The 15,559-nt window shown below is 38.3% G+C and overlaps 1 long non-coding RNA gene across 1 annotated transcript in view; it reads left to right on the top strand.

The window, feature by feature from the left end:
* Positions 1-8,293: 8,293 nt before the first annotated feature.
* Positions 8,294-15,559, top strand: part of LOC141514311 (uncharacterized) — a 117,430-nt gene continuing 110,164 nt past the window's right edge. The window contains exons 1-2 of the long non-coding RNA XR_012475991.1: positions 8,294-8,406; positions 15,179-15,363. This is a non-coding gene — a long non-coding RNA (uncharacterized LOC141514311). The remainder of the gene's footprint in view (positions 8,407-15,178; positions 15,364-15,559) is intronic.

Genomic DNA, 15,559 nt, shown 5'->3' with positions numbered 1-15,559 from the left:
TTTATCTGGAGGAACAAAAAGTTAGAAATCTTGAGAGAAATAATGGGAAAAAAAGTGAGAAGGAAGGGGACCTAGCAATACCAGATTACATAGTATTGCTACAAAGCAAGACTGTTAGGCAATAATTAAAAATTTTTAAAAAGTTGATCAGTGAAAGGAATAAGGAATGTTAAATAAGTCAATAAGCATTTATTAAATGACAATATATGCCAGTTTTCAGTAGTGTCTGACTCTTCAAATCCTAATTGGGATTTTCTTGGCAAAGGTACTGGAGTGGTTTGAAATTTCCTTCTTCTATTCAATTTACAGATGAGGAAACTGAGGCAAACAGGATTAAATGACTTGCCTAGAATCGCACAGTTGGCCCCTGTCTGAAACTAGATTGTGCACTCAGGAAGAAGTCTTCCTGATTCTACGCCTAGCAGCTAACTGGCCCTAGCTGCCCCTATTGCAGCACTGTGGTAAATTCTGGGGATATAAAAAGAGACAAAAGATAATTCCTGACCTCTTTGTAAATCTTTTGACCCAGTAATTCCACTACTAAGATCACCCAGCATTTAAAGAAGGAGAAAAGGGACTCTCATGTACAAAAATATTTATAAGAGCAATATTAGTTGAAGTAAAATGTATAGGGAACTAAGGGTTCCTTCATCAGTTGGAGACTTGTTGAACTAATAATGGTATATGGAAGTAATAGACTATTGTTGTACAATGAGAAGTGACAGAAAGTATGGATTAAGAGAAACTTGGAAAGACTTATTTGAACTTATGATGAAGTGAGCAGAGCCAGAACAATTTATAAAGGAAACTAACTATGAAAGATTTCAGTATTGTAATCAATGCAATGACCAACCTCAGCTTCTTAAGAGTTGCTGCTAAAGGAAGATGCCTATCTTTTTCTTAACAAGAGAGGTAATGGACTAAAGGTGCTTAATGAGAAATACATTTTCATTTCATTTGTTTACTTGACTATCATGTTTATTTTTTACATTGGGAAACTATATTTTTTTTTGAGGAGGACAGGGTTGTTAGTGCTAATGATGCCAAAAATATCAAGAGAAAAAAGAGCATTTATAAAGTATATAGACTTGAACTGAAGGAAGTTCTGAGGGAAATAGATAAATGATACAGTATAGGACCTAATATATTGTATGTATCATAAACTTTTTAAAAATACAAACTACAAATTATATTTGTTATTTCAGAAACAATCCTCTTTTCAAGTTCTTTTTATATATAAATCTTCAAGTTTGTTACCATTTGTTAAGTTCAGAATATCAAAAAATAAAAATTGGTGTTGTTTGTTCCATGAATGCTCAGGGGACCAAAACTGCTGATTAAGGTTTTGCCAAGATTCCAAGTAATTAATTCTTATGTCAAACTTTCTGCCTCTTGTAGAGTTGGTGTTTCTGTTACTACTCTATATTGATGCTGCTATCCCTGCTGCATGAGAAGGAAGTCCTCAACCATGACTCAAAAGGGGATAGTGTGACCCGGGAGAGCTACATTAGATTAATGCTCATTTACACATCCCAAGAGATGTAAAGGTCAGGGTCCTCATGTGGTCCTGTGGTACAGTTTTGGAAAACTCTTGATGGAATGCCATATTACCAGCAGACAACTACTGATGGATGACAGGTCCTTCACTGAAAGAGCTGGGAATGGAGGCAACAAAGACCATTGGACTGATACCAAGCTAAAGTATCTCTCAGAGACCTGTTGCCTTTTCTTTTGGCTTTCTTAGCTAAGATGGCTCACCTGCCATTCATAAACCCACTTCCTTTTGTTACTTCCAATTTCTCAAGTCTCTTATTGCATGCTCAATATTTCCCTGACACTCAGGTTTCCTTGAAAATCAAGCCAAGGAGAAGAAGAAAGTAGAGGCTATAATCTGGATTTCCTTTAAGCCTGTGACTGACTTCCTTCAGACTTCTGGGCAGGTTGGCCTGTGTTTATTTTCATGAGAGGGTCAGGGCAAGGACTCAAGATCGGGGATGAGAGTTGAATGTCACTCTGCAGGTAGTGTTCTCCTGCAAGGATATTATGTTTACTTGAACTAGCTTCTTAGTAACAGAGGGCTCACAGTGTGGCAGCCCAAGAAGGAGGGACATCAATACAAAATCTCAGCAGGTATTTTCAGAGGTTGATTGTTTTCAGGGTTTCACCGTTCCTCACCCCACTGGAAACCAGGACTGGAGAGGCTCAGGTTTCCTGCCCTACATCTTCTTCTTTCTTTGCTATTGGGAGAGTGATAGCCCCATGGCCATGATGTCATTGCTTAATGGAAACATAAAGAAAGCTCATTCGTGGAATTGGCTGGTGGCCATGCTGAGTGTGGCAGTACGATTCATTTAAAGGCTATGATTATGTCTGTGCCTAAGAATTTCCTTTCTCTCTTTCCCTCTCTTAATTCTATTTTTCTCCTCCTTCCTCCTTCCTTTGTTTCTTTCTCCCATTTCCAAAACCCCGTGTTTCATCTTCCTTTTTGTTTTCTTTTTTCATAATTTTGCTCCAACTCCAAGTAACCCTAGTAACTCAGCATAGAAACTGACAGCTTTGTTTTGCCAGTCCTTCATCTCTACAATTCAAACTTATAATGTCTGTAGTTCCAAACCAAACCTTCCTTTTTCCTCCCCTTGGTGTCCTAAGCAGCAGAAACAGGCCAGGACACTAAACTGAAGGGAATGGGTTAAAAGATGTAGAAATTAGCCATAGGAGGACACTCATTGCCCTCAATTCAGGATTATAATATTTGAATCATCTAGCCAAGGGTTCTTAACCTGGATTCCAAGGAACCCCAAGAGGTCCCTGCAGGGGTAGGCTGGTACATGTTTCATATCCAACTCTCTAGAGAAAAAAATTGTATGCACAACACACTATAAAATTTAATCTGCATTATTAAAATTTTCTGCTCCACTTTCTTAAGCCTAGAAAATCAACAAAACAATAAATCAAGCCCAGATTTGTAACATTTGCTCATTTCTAAAGTGTAATGCTCACATTGGAAAGTTAACAATTTCCTCTCCTAAATATATTCAACCTAGTTCTAGCACATCCCTGAGTTCTTGAACAGATTTCAAGAGGCTTCATGAACAAAGAATTTTTAAATATTTTCAAAATTGTATTTCAATTTCCTTTATGTAATATCCATTATATTTTACTTTGTTTTGAGTTATTTTGAGATGGAAACCATAGGCTTCATTAGGCTGAGAAAGGGGTCCATGACACATAAAAAACTGAAGAATCACCAGTGTGACCTTTTCTTAACCTTTTATAGAAAGGGAAAGTGACTTGCTCAAGGTAGTAGATAGACTGGAGATTCAAACCCAAGGTGCCTGTCTCTATATGCAGTGTTTTTTCCACTGTGTCTTAGATTAAAACTAGAAGCACAAGCCAGGGCTAAAATTAGGAGTATTGGATGATATGGGAAGAATAAGGGAAGAGAAGACATGTTGGTACAAGCATAAATCAAAAAGCATTTATTCAGTACTTAGTGACTTTATACAGTACTCCCTCACTTAAATCTAATTCAATTGCATGTCATAGCATCATGTCCTTGAAGTCATGGTCTTCTTTTTTTTTAAATTTTTTTTTAGGTATGGTCCTCTTTAAGAACAAAGGACAAACAACAACTATGTGCCAGACACCGTACAGCTGGGGACTAAACAAAGATAAAGACAAACAAAAAGCAAGTTTCTGTCTTTAAGATACTTAATTCTATCAGGGGAGTAATGTGCACATATATCAGTAAACACATATCCAAAAAGTCTTGGTGCTATCCAAGTCTATTAAAGTTTAAAACAGCAGACTTTTGGAACACTCTGTATAAAAATAAAATCTTATTTTTTGCTTGTAGTTTGGATCTATGATTTCAATGGTTTAGAGAAATCATAGTAAGAAAATTCCCTGGCCCATCAGAAATTTGTTTTAGCCTTAGAGTCTTTAGGGTACTAAAAGTTTATAAAATGACATTTTCTACATAAGGTCACATTGCTCAAATATTTCAGAGAAAGGATTTGAAACCAATGCAGACTGGGCAGACATAATTTGATGAAGCAAGTGGAGAAGTTGTTACTCTCACCTAACTGCCACCTAATAGGCTGGCAAACCAGTTTACCTACTGAGGTTCCCTGAGGGAGAAATGGAAATGGCCTGTGCTATGGGTATTAAACCATCATCACCTGCTTGAGCATCATCTCCCCTCAGACCCAGATGGAAACAGACCAGACCTGAACCCAAGAGCCTTGAAGATAACAGTTTCCAGCCTGGTGCCCAGACATCACCCTGGGTAGCAGCCCCACTGGAGATGCAGCCTGGCAACTGCTGGGGCAGGCACTCTAGCCACAGCTTCTGAAGAACTGGAAAGGAAAGTTGATGCCACCACAGTTCTTGGCATTCTCAAATATTTCCACAGCAGAAACCGATTGAATTTTATCAATACAAATGAAGAAACAGAGGATTTTTCCATCAGACTTGAGATTACATCATGTGTATGTGTAATTTGAGATTACAAATGTGAGTTCCTTTAGGGTAGGGACTGCCTTCCTTTTTATTTGTATTCCCAGGCCTCAGTAGAATGTTTTGCATATACAATGTACTAATAAATGCAGTCATTCAATCACTCATTCATTCTTAATTGAAGTCAGGTATCTATCTACTACATTTACGGGCATACTGCCTACTACACTCCCACAAGTGGTTCATGTTCATTAAATGTAATTGGGGGGCAGCTAGGTTGTGCAGAGGATAGAGAGCCAGCCCTGGAGTCAGGAGGACCTGAGTCAAATCTGACCTCAGATACTTGATAAATTACCTAGCTGTGTGACCTTGGAGAAGTCACTTAACCCCATTGCCTTGAAAAAAAACCCAAAAGAAAACCCAACATGTCATTGGGAATATTTGACAAGATGAATAAATATGTTGTAATACAAATATAATAAGACATAGATAACATTACAGTTTGAAATACCTAATCCCATTTCTATTTGAGTTTGACACCCCTGACTCTAGATACAGAATGCATATGAAGAAAATGCAAGACAGGTTTGTTTGTTGTTTTGTGGGGGGGGGGAACAGTATCTGATTGGGGGATCAGGGAAGGCTTTATGTAGAAAATGTTATTTGTCCTGAGTTTTTAAAAAAATTATAGATTCTAAAACTCAGAGGTGAGGAGGGAACTCCTTTCACATAGAAGCAACAATCTTTGCAAAAGTATAGTCATGGAAGATAGAATATCATGGTCAAAGATCAATAAGAAAGTTGATCTCAAAAGGACCTTGGCCTCAATAGAGTGGAAGATAGGGCCAGTGCTCCCCTCTGCCCCTTCAATATACTGAAATTAGAGCAAAGAAACTGAAGTCTCTTGGTAAAATGTGTCCCAAGATCATTTTTCTATCAATACATTTATATCAATTAAATTATATCAATAAGAAGCATTTATTAAGTATCTTCTATAATACTTGGGATGCACTGTACTAATTGAAGATAGAAAAAAATGAAAGATTTTTTTTGTTTGGTTGTTTAAGGATGGAAGAGATTTGGGCATATTTGAAGGCAGTAGAGCTGTTTGCCCTATCCTTTTCAAAGAAAACCATGACATCAGGGAGGTGATAGCATGACAATCATGTGAATTGGATTTGAGTGAGGGGGTGCTATGCTAAGTCACCAGTCCCACTTTCTCCTCCAGAGTCATCTGGGTCCAGATATGAATCAGGATGACTGGAGATCTGCAGGCAGTAAGGAAAGAACCAGTAAACAGATCGAGACTGAAGCTTAGAGAGAAAGGTAGGGAGGATTAAGAAGACAATCCATTGGATAAATCAGGAAGGGATGGAATTAAAGGTACAGAAAAAGGTGGCAAGGAGTGCCATCTCATTATCAGACACTGGTGTAAAGGAGGAAAGAGTGGGAGATGTAGGGAATTCTGTAATGATTATAAGGGGAGAAGAGGGAAACAGTAAAGTATGAGACAAAATCTTACCTGAGAAGGTAGAGGGTTAGGAGGAGATTTGCGATTTTTAGAGAAGATTTACAATAACCTCAGAAGGGAATGAGAGGGTTTACTAGGCATAAAAAAGTTTGTTTTGATTCAGTGTGAGTCTACTTGAGCAATTGTTTTTGTTTTGGCCAGAAACCCTGAAGGTCTTTCCTTCCCAGACTGATTTTTTTTCTTTTTTTGGACTAGGTTAAAGAGGCCAATCTGTCTCATTTCTTTCTTAACCAGCCTTAATCATTGAATAGGCATTGCTTCAATCAAACTGAGGGCTGTTAAAGACCCTAGCTTAAGAAGGCCAAGGTCAACCACTACATCCAGGGGCATCTCCAGTTGTCCTGATCCATATCTGACCCAGATAACTCTGGAGGAGAAAGTCTTACTGTGACTTTGTACACCCCCCCCCCAATTCAACTCATTTCATATCATAACATCAAGATATGGTCCACTTTGAGAATGAAGGACAAACAACAGCCTGGTTGATATTACATAACAGAAATTTATAGGTGACCCAGTCAACTTGGTTTCAAAATTTCCTCCAGCTTTGTTTAGAAAGAATTGAGTATAAATAATAGAGGCAGTTGGTGCATTTAATACAAAGCTGGGAATTGATATGGCACTTTATATTATAAGAGAGTGAACGATTCAGGCTTACAGGAGGATCAAGATTGGAAAGGGAGGAAAGTGATAACAGAATATAATGAGGGCAAAATGACTGTAAGTTCTACTGATGATAAAAAAAATAAATTTAAGAAGTGAAAAGCACATAGAGAAGTACAGAGATAGGAAGTGATATTTTTGAAAAATGTCAGTTTTTGAAAATGAAGTGCTACAGACAATGATAAAATTCAGGGCATGATCTTTGTCTTGTCTCATACCCCCCCCCCCCCTTGAGACTGGTCCTGGAGGGAAGTTATAATATTTCTTGATTTTTCACTGTACATTTTAGTTCCTCCATTTGCTGCCATAATTGGGAAATTTCAGAAAACCCATTGAAGTTTGAAAATGAAGTTTAAAAATGTTTTGGGGGTGATCTTGTTTCAGGTTCTAATGTACAATAAATTCACGAAAGGATTCAGCTCTGACTCATAAATATTTAGGGACAAAAAGATTTATTAACTATAAAGGCAGTGAACTGATCACCTGGGGGTTTGAAAAAGACAACAGAAACAAGAGTAGCAGCCACTTTAGCCTATAAGTAGTATTAAGAGGGAGAGAAGAGAGATTAGGTACAGTTGCAAGCATAATTGGTCTGTTAACAGCAGCAGCAACAGCATCAGGGGCAAAGAACAGGTTTATATAGAGGAGCAGCATGTAGTACATACTGGAAAAAGTGGGAAAAGGATAAGAGGAATTGGGGAAAGTTTGATTTAGCCCCAGAAGGGCCTAAGGTGATTCCTACCACCTCAGTATTCAGTTTCTATGGGAAAAGTACTGTGATAAATTTGGGATAGAAGTTTAAAGCATTTATATTTCAGTGATAATAACAATAATGTTTGTCCTTCATTTTCTTTCCTTTTTAGTTTTTGCAGTGCAATGGGGTTAAGTGGCTTGCCCAAGGCCACACAGCTAGGTAACTATTAAGTGTCTGAGGTTGGATTTGAACTCAGGTACTCCTGACTCCAGGGCTGGTACTCTATCCACTGCGCCACCTAGCCACACCTGTTTTTCATTTTCAAAGAAGACCATAACATCAAGGAGGTGATGCCACGACAAGCACATGAACTAGATTTGAGTGAAGGGATGCTGTGCTAAGTCACCAGTCTCACTTTCTCCTCCAGGGCCATCTGGGTCCAGTGGCCAGATACAAATCAGGAAGACTGGAGACTGCCCTGGATGCAAAGTTCACACAGCTAGGAAATGGCAAGTGTCTGAGGTCAGATTCAAACTCCAATTCTCCTGAATCCAAGGCCAATACTCTATCCACTGTACTTCCTAGCTGCCCTACATTTCAGTAGTGTTGAGGTGCTAGACAACAATGAGATGGAAACCAGCATATTTCTTTCAATATTTCCTCTGTTTCATTGTCAAGTTATGTTGAGAGGCAGAATTATTGGAAGTCCTACTGAAGATAAAAAATAAGCTTAAGATGGAAAAAGCATAGAGAGAAGAAAATGATGATCTTTCTAATAAAGTCAGAGTTTTTGAAAATGGAAATGAAACATTTATGAGTAATGCTAAGATCCAGGGTATGACTTTTGCTTTGTCTCATGCCCTTTGTGACACTGGTGCTAGAGGGAAGTTATAATGTGTTTTGATTTTCACTGTATCTTTCAGTTCCTCCCTTTGCTGCCATAATTGGGCAATTTCTTTTGCTCTGAAGTTCACTCTATTAAAGTTTAAAGTCCTTTATGGGACTCTTATGAAGTAGAGGAATTATCTCAAGGGATCTAAGAAGATTGAAGACCTCTAAGGTTAGCATTTTTTGATGGCTCATCAATATGTATGTTTCAGTTTCTTAGAATAAGGGCAAGAGTTGGGGAAGAAATGAAGATAGTGACCTGGGTACTAAAGTCCTTGAGAAAGAAATGAGACTGAGTTGGAGGTCAACAGTCATTGTGATCTAGATTAGGTTATGACTTTAAGAGCAAATTTTAGAGCAGAAGAAATTATTCAATTGTGACAGTATAGAGAATTTGAAAGGTACAATGGAAAGCAAGAAATAGTATAACTTCTTTTCTAGGATCAATGTTATAAGGAGTATGAGATAAGGCAAAACCAGTACTTGACAGGATGGCCAGGGATGAAGTATTATTTGTAAGTGCTAAATTTCTGTGAGTGGTAGAAGATAGAAACATCCATCCGGAATGAAGAGAAGGTTGTTAGTTATGGAATGAGAATTCCACAAGACTCCATAAAGGAAAATGCATAGGTTGATTGAGACAGGAGAGGGGTAGGATTGAGAAGAATGGGAATGAGAGAACAAACAGTGAAAGACTGGGGATGGGAGTGATTTACTTTCAGACAATGAGTGATTAAATAGAACAGAGATTGAGAGTACAACCAGTAGTAGAAACTCGCTATTCATAGGGAGCAGCAGTGACTTGAGAGCCCTTTTACTGAAGATAACAGAATGAAGACACAAGATTCTTTGTTTTGGCCATTAGTATCCAAGATTTAAAAAGAAATGTTTCATGCTTGCTTTTTTATTTTTTTTAATATTACTATCAATTCCCTCTGTCCCCCTCCCCCTTGTTTTTTTCCCCTCCCTTCAAGAATTCATTCTTGTAACAAAGGCTTATTAGTTAATCAAAACAAACCAATACAATGACCATGTCAGATTGCATGACCTTCATTCTGCTCTTACAGAAGGAGAAGAGGGCCAAATAGGGACATATTTTTGCACTGTTTCCTGAACATCTTGAAACAAATAGAGAGGCCTTTGACAATGGGGAACTGAAGACAGACAAATCATAAAGGGAAGGAGAGAAGGGTGTGACTCCCCCAGAAGATAATTAAATATTTCTTAAGTTGGTGTGGAAGGGATATAGGATAGAAATTCCATTGTTGAAAATATTTCTATATAGGTACCAATTGTGTACCTTTAAATTTGAAAATTATACTTCCCTCATCTATCTACAGAAGATAAAGGAGGGGAGAGAAGTGACTTGATATCATTACAATTCTTCCTAGTTATCTGAAATTACAGGCATTTGAGGAATGGAGATTGCCATACTCTGAGGTGGAGCAAGACTTGAGAATGTTTATCTTTTTCCTTTTTGTCTCAGAGATACTAATAATACTCAACCTCCCCCCCCCAAAAAAAAAACTGAGTTGAAAGTGGTATTCCTTGATCCTTGATCAAGTGCAATGATGGGGTTCAAGGGAGTGAGATACTTCCAGGGACAGGTGAAAGGGGCTCCAAAGAGCAAGGTCAGAACAGTAGTGCGCTGCTTTGGGAGAATCACGGGGTGGGGTGAGGGGGACCAGTCTGAAACGGGGAGAGGGAAAGGAATCTCAACAAGATACAGGGCTCCCAGTGTTGTTGATCTGATTATGATGAGGAGATGGAGGAAACCAACAGCTGTCAGTGGTGACTCACTGCTGAGCCGGCTAAGCGGAAACACATGTCTGCATCTAGCCGGCTGGTGGAGTTTATGGTTTCCAACTCCAGGTTCCTGCCCTTTTAGTCACTGTGGGAGGGGCTGGGAAGACAGAGTTTTAGCAGGGAAGAGGAGGGTTGTTGGTTGCTCCTTTGAAAATGTATTTGTCAATACTTATTATCTCCTACACCTTGAATATCTCTTTCAGAAGCCTCTCTCCAAATGTGGCTGAAATGATGTTTTAAAAAGAAATGTTTCTCTGTCCCAATGGGGGTTTATCTTAGGTCAAGGTATTTTTTTTTCCCTCCCCCCCCCCCCTTAGGGCAAAGGCAGCCTTCAGTCATTCCTCTTTCAGACCCCTCCTCCTCCTCTGCAGATACACACCCAACCATGAAAACACACCGCAGCTTATTTTCTCTGGGCCTCAAAGAAGTTAAGCAGTGGAATGGAACTCGGCTCCCTGTTTATACTATCAAGGCCCTCTGTTGGTTTCTTGTGGGATTGTGGCCCTGAGAGATTGCTGAGGTTGTATGTCTCATGGATAGACTAGTCTTTTTTTCCACCCAGAATAGGAGAAGTAAAATGGAAAGGGGAGGGGTAGGCATGAGGACCAGAATTGGGGAAAAATAGTCAGGGTAGTTTAAATACTTCATTACCCTATTCTCTCATATGCTTAAGTACAATATTCCCCATTCCTTTGTAAACTTTACTCAGGAAGTTTCTAATTCACTATTTTGGAAGGTATGGAAAGTTGTACTGGTTTTTGTAAGGGGGAGTGGGTTAAAAATGAGTCTACTAATTGTGTATTCCTTTGATCAAGCAATATCACTACTAGGTCTATATTCAAAAAAATCATTAGGAAGGATAAAAAACTAACTTGTACAAAAATATTCATCACAGCTCTTTCTGTAGTGGCAAAGAATTGGAAATTGAGGGGATGCTCATCAATTGGGGAATGGCAGAACAAATTGTGTAATTTGAATGTGAATGTTCTGTAAGAAATCATGAGCAGTTAGACTTCAGAAAAACCTGGAGAAACTTGCATGAACTGATGTTGAGTGAAGTGAGCCGAATCAGAAGAACATTGTACATATTAGCAGCAACTTTGTGTAATGATCAACTATGATGGACTCAACTCTCAGCAGCATTATAATCAAAGACATTTCTAAAGGACTTTTGATGGAAAATAGCATCCACATCCAGAGAAAGAACTATGGAATCTAAATATAGACTGAAACTTACTATTTTCAATTTAAAAATTTTGTTTTATGTCTTATAGTTTTTTCCCTCTCATTATATTTTCCCTTTTTGTTCTAATTCTTCTTTCACAATATGATTAATATGGAAATAGGTTTAACATCATTATATGTAGATAACCTATATTAAATTTCTCTCTGTCAAGAAGGGAAGGAGGGAGAAAAATGTGTAACTCAAAATCTTTCAAAAAAGTGCTGAAAACTATCTTCACATGTAGTTAGAAAAAAATTAATATATGGTGCTTTGATGTCTTAATTAAATGCTTTTTACCATTAGGGGTGAAGAAAGAAAATGATTTTTCAGGCTGCCTTACCCTGAGCCCTGAGCAACATGAGTATGAGTATGAAGGATCTGGAGCTCCAGGCAAGCTCACTCCTAAGGGAAGGGAGAGATTGTTGGCTCCAAGAGTCAAGGAGAAACACAGAGAAGTCTCAGAGAAGTTGCTGACCAGTTCTGAATTCTTTTTAAAAAATTTTTTATTTATTTAAGGTAATGGGGTTAAGAGTGACTTGCCCAAGGTCACAGTTAATTTTTAAGCGTCTGAGACCAAATTTGAACTCAGGTCCTCCTGACTCCAGGGCCAGTGCTCTATCCTGAGCACCACCTAGCTGCCCCTACTTCTGGATTCTTGATCCAGAAAAGGTCAAGGGTCAATGGGAATATCATATACAAGGAAAGAATCTTTTTAGTACAAGAGCAATTCTTGGAAAACATTAGCAAAAGGAACATCTCAGTAAATGGTCAGAGGAAGGAAAAAAGGGACCAAAATATCTTTTTGTAAGAGACAAATGACCATTTTTTTAATTGGGAACAAATTCTCTACAAGTTGGGTCTCTTTAAGGGAGATTAACTAACATTAAAAACATTTAAAAAGGTCCTCTCTTTCCTTTCCACTTCTTCAACCTTTTATTGGTGAACCATAAGGAAGCCATTGCCTCACAAAAAACAATGGAGCATTTGCTCAGTCACCTATACATTCTTCAAAATTAGTTTTACTGATGACTTTGTCTTTTTCTACATCAGAATCATCTCTGTGTATTTCTATCAAGAAAATTTTTTTTAAAGCAGTTAAGCATAACCATGTATGCAGCATTCTGTACTCATGGTCTTTCACTTTAATTTCTTCTTTGTGGCCAAGATTGTCCATTACTAGATATTTTTTGAAACTTCCAGAAAAAGGAAGGAAGGAAACAAACATTTGTTAAGAGTCTACTATGTAAGCACTTTTCAGATTTGATCCTCTCAACAATTCTGGGAGGTAGATGTTCTTATGACCCCATTTTATAGTTGAGGCAACTGAGGCAGGTAGAGGGTAAGTGATTTACCCAGAGTCACATAGCTAATAAATATCTGAGGTTGGATTTGAACTTGAGTTTTCTTATTTAGGTCTAACATTTAATCTGATGCATCACTTAGCTGCTTCTAATATGAAGGAAGACAGTGGACTATGCTTCTGGAAACTGCCTAATTTTCTGGCAGACTGAGTATTTTCCCAATATGCTTATGAATGATTGTCTCAGCTTGTGGAGTCTTTTTGGGATCAGATAGGTGGAAATAGCTCTTCCATGCCATCTTCTTTGATGCTTAGGGGAGTGGATAGGGGCAAAATGCCCTCAATCAGGAAAAAGTCCTATATTAAGGTCTGGGTGAAGTCAGAATCCTTAACAACACCCCTTCCTCTTCTTCCCCCACTCCAAATACTTTCCCCTTGATTTTTGCCATTTAAAGGGGGATCATGAAGGCAGAATCTAATTAGGTTTCCGATAACCTGGCTGAATGTACATGGCTGCTTTTCTCTCATTAGCTGCCAAAGAAACTATTTTTGTGAATTTGTTCTGAACTGAGAGTGAAAATGAAACACAGCACGATGAGTATGAAGGGCCTGGATGTCTAGGCAAAATTCCCTCCTGGGAAGGAAGATCTCCCTGGCTATAAGAGCCAAGGGAAATTGGTTCCAAGAAATCCAGAGAAATCAGTTCTTGAACTATCTCATGGAAATGGCAAATTTGATCCTTAGTTCTAATAAAAACCAAATATACAGTCTGAGGGGGACCTGGGCAGAAAAGGAGAAACTGGACAGAGTTATGAATGACATGGGTCAACCTGGATTTTCTTCCATGGTTTAAACATTCTCAGGGAAATTAATTTCTTTCTAATGTTCTAGAGGAATAGATCATGACTCTCCCTAGTCCTAGGAGTTTGTTACTTTGGCTCAAGTCTTCTCCTGAGTCTGCTTCCAAGCCCATCTGGCAAAAGAGTCCCTGGGCTTGGACTCAATGGGAGCTCCTAGCAAAAATGGGTCTACAGTGGAATTATATTCTATGTTAACTTGTTTCTCATCTTTTTTCACAACTAAATTTGCCCTAGCTCAGTTCTGATTAGTTACTGCTTTGGGGATGAGAACCAGGGAGAAAAATGCAGTCATTAATAATACATATTTTCCTCTCCCCAAAGATAGTATAAAAGGAAATGGCATAAAGTAGAATAGAAGGAATTCAGGTTTGATGGAATAAAATGGAAAAAATTTACTGGGGAAACATGGAAAACTGAGACAGTTCTTGCTCACAGTTTAAGTGGGGGGGGGGGGGGGAGACAACATATATAGGAGAGTTCTCTTCCAGGGAGAATGGAAAGGTCTGGTGGTCCTTTGGGTATATTTTTGGGAGAGGAAGTCCTAGTTGAAAATGAGAGGATAGATTTCTTACAGAGGTGAATGAACATGAATGAGTCCCAGGATTTTGCCTTCCATGGATTAAATGACTTGGGTTGGGGCAGTTGGGAAAGATCCTGAGACTAAGGTATTACAATGAAGTATTAAGTGAGGTCTTGGAATTTTTTTAGTTTAATATGCTATTTTCCCTCAATTACATGTAAAAATAATTTTAACTTTTTTCTTTTCAAATTTTGAGTTCCAAATTCTCTCCCTCCCTCAGTGAGAAGGCAAGCAGTTTGACATGTTATATATATTTTGTCAGGGCAAAATACATTTCCATGTAAAGCATGCTGTGAAAGAAAACACAGACAGAAAAAAACCCCAAGAAAAAAGGTAGAGAAAAAAGTAGCTTCAATCTGCAATCAGGCTTCACTAGTTCTTTCTCAGAAGATGGACAGCACCTTTCATTATAAGTCAGGGAATCTTTTAAACTAGAAATTTTGAGGGATATCTATTACAGGGTTGATCTCTCTGACCTTTTCCTGGAGCTAGGCTGTAGGGCATACAACCCCCCCCCCCCCAAAAAAAAAAAACAATTGAAGGCTTAGTCCTTAACTCAAAGTACTTAAAATCAAGTTGAATAGGCGAGGAGAGAAAGGGGGTCATTTTAGGTAGAGAGCAAGCAGTGTGGGGAAAAAGGGGTCCTGTACAAGGCAGAAGGGGGAAAAAACAGGCTGACTGAGTAAAAAGTATATGTTGGGAAGTAGTGGGAAAATAAGGTTTTTATAGCTGTATGAGTTCAGAATATAGAGGGTTTTGGAAACCAGAAAAAATGAGTTTGGTCTTGATTCAATAGGCCATAGAATGACATTATGAGTACAGTATAAAAGGCCTTATATTAGAGGACTATTATTTTATTTTGCATTTTAATTTTTTAAAAACTCTTTTGTCCTTCTGTCTTGATTATTTCGAAGCCCTTTCCAGTTTGAATCCTTTCTAGTAACAAAGAAGAACAATTAACTAAAAATATCTGCTACAGTGATCAATCTGACAATGTAAATAGTATTCTATGCTAGTAATCTCTGTTTCAAGATAGGGGAAGCTAGGTGCAGTAGACAGAGCACCAGTGCTGGAGTCAGGAGGCCCTGAGTTCAAATACAGCCTCAGATACTTGATGCTTACTAGTTGTATGACCTTGGGCAAGTCACTTAATCTTGATTACCTTGCATCCAGGGTCATCTTCAGTCCTCCTGATCCATATCTTGTCATTGAGCCCAGATAGCTCTGGAAGAGAAAGTGAGACTGGTGACTTACCACAGCACCCCCTCATTCAAGTCTGATTCACTTGTTTGTCATGGCATCACCTTCCTGATGTCATGTTCTTCTTCAAGATTGAAGGATAATATCATCACTTTGAGGTAAGGTTTCATTTTTATTCTCCAGGATCTTCAATGGTTTTTCAGTTACCCAGAATTCAATTTTCACTTAGCCATATTTTCACTTATATTGTTGCTGTTATTATGTATAAGTGTTCTCTTTGTTGGTGTTAGGATCATTTTCAGATGTATCTGACTCTTTGTGACCTCATTTGGTGTTTCTTAGCAAAAATATTGA

This window comes from Macrotis lagotis, chromosome 2, assembly GCF_037893015.1.
Source record: "Macrotis lagotis isolate mMagLag1 chromosome 2, bilby.v1.9.chrom.fasta, whole genome shotgun sequence".
In the NCBI taxonomy this organism is placed as follows: Eukaryota; Metazoa; Chordata; class Mammalia; order Peramelemorphia; family Peramelidae; genus Macrotis; species Macrotis lagotis.
This window is presented reverse-complemented; position numbering and strand designations above follow the sequence as displayed.